This window comes from Schistocerca serialis, chromosome 6 (assembly GCF_023864345.2).
Source record: "Schistocerca serialis cubense isolate TAMUIC-IGC-003099 chromosome 6, iqSchSeri2.2, whole genome shotgun sequence".
Taxonomy (NCBI): domain Eukaryota; kingdom Metazoa; phylum Arthropoda; class Insecta; order Orthoptera; family Acrididae; genus Schistocerca; species Schistocerca serialis.
In genome coordinates this window covers 530,733,751-530,735,545 of record NC_064643.1, presented here as the reverse complement: position 1 = coordinate 530,735,545, position 1,795 = coordinate 530,733,751, and the positions used below count along the sequence as shown (strand labels likewise).

The following is a 1,795-nucleotide window of genomic DNA, read 5'->3' as shown; positions in this document are numbered from 1 at the left end:
TTCAAAAGAAATGGACACTATTTTTGTAAAAATACAGTTTTCATTCTGCATGTGTGAAAGTTTTACAGTTTGTAGATACACCCTTCCCGCTTGTTTTCAAACTTAGTTCAACCTGTTCCCGTGAGTGGCGCCGTCACAGCATGACTTCAAGATGGCTGCTACACTTGACGTTCGTCAGAAGCAACGTGCTGTCATAGAATTCCTGTGCTGTCAAAACGAGACAGTGGGAAACATCCACAAGAGGTTGAAAAGGGTGTATGGAGATGCTGCTGTCGATCGCTGTACAGTTAGTCGGTGGGCAAGCAGGTTACGTGATGAAAGCGGGCAAGGCAATATTGAGGATTGTCCTCGCAGCGGCAGGGCTCGTACTGCACACACTCCAGACAACCTGCAGAGAGTTAACGAATTGGTGACTGCTGACAGACGCATCACAGTGAACGCATTGTCACGCTACGTTGGGATAGGGAAATGAAGTGTTTGCAGAATACCGAAAGTGCTGTGGACATCATGTCAAGTGGAACCACCATAAATTCTGATGCATATGTGATGACACCGAAGAAACTGAAGCTCGACTGAGTCGTGTTCGACCACATCGCCAAAAGCAGGATGTTTTGCTGTTGCACGACAATGCACGGCCACATGTCAGTCAAAAAACCATGGAAGCGATCACAAAACTCGGATGGACAACACTGAAACACCCGCCTTACAGTCCTGACCTGGCTCCATGTATCATCTCTTTGGGAAACTGAAAGACTCTCTTCGTGGAACAAGGTATGAAGATGATAACTCTCTTGTGTACGCTTCCAAACAGTGGCTCCAACAGGTTGGTCCAAAATTTTACCGTGAGGTTAAACAGGCGCTGGTTCCAAGATGGCGTAAGGCAGTTGAGAGGGATGGAAATTATGTGGAGAAATGAAAATATTGTTCCTAAAGGATGTACCTACACACTGTAAAAGTTTCAAACAAGTAGAATAAAAGATGGATTTAAAAAATAGTGTGCATTTCTTTTGGAGTGACTCTTGTATAACGCTTGGTGGACCCAAATTCTAACACCAACTCAGGTCTACCCTGGGTCATGGGATTCATCCACGACACAAACATAGACATACAGAAAATAGAGCAAAGGCATTGCCTCTGTAGAATATATGTTTTTAGTGACTGGGTGCATTCAAGTACAGTGTTATACTATACCAACCGACTAATTTACTGTTCTGTCTTATACATAAAACGCACTCCGTCTTCAGGCCACAAGTGGCCCATCGGGACCATCCGACCGCCGTGTCATCCTCACTTGAGGATGCGGATAGGAGAGGCATGTGGTCAGCACACCGCTCTCCCGGTAGTGATGATGGTTTTCTTTGACCGGAGCCGCTACTATTCGGTCGAGTAGCTCCTCAGTTGACATCACGAGGCTGAGTGCACCCCGAAAAATGGCAACAGCACATGGCGGTCTGGATGGTCACCCATCCAAGTGCCGGCCACGCCCGACAGCGCTTAACTTCGGTGATCTCACGGGAACCGGTGTATCCACTGCGGCAAGGCGGTTGCCCGTCTTATACATAAGAATAATACTTATTAAAGACTGTCGCCATCCATCCAATGGACATCTAGCACACAAAATAGCGGAACTGGGATGATCATGTGCCGTCATTGTGGGTCTTTAAGAGTATACAAGGAGGTGCGATAGGAGAATCAGGATCCCTAGTTTGTTGTTATTACTGGAGAATCAAGACAATATTGTTACGAAATATCGGTAATGTAACTTGAATGGAAGGTGTTATGCTTTTAGCAGGAT

General features: G+C 46.0%; 1 pseudogene; it reads right to left on the bottom strand.

Annotated features, from left to right (window-relative positions):
* Positions 1-1,431: 1,431 nt before the first annotated feature.
* Positions 1,432-1,549, bottom strand: LOC126485648 (5S ribosomal RNA; annotated as a pseudogene).
* Positions 1,550-1,795: the final 246 nt, after the last annotated feature.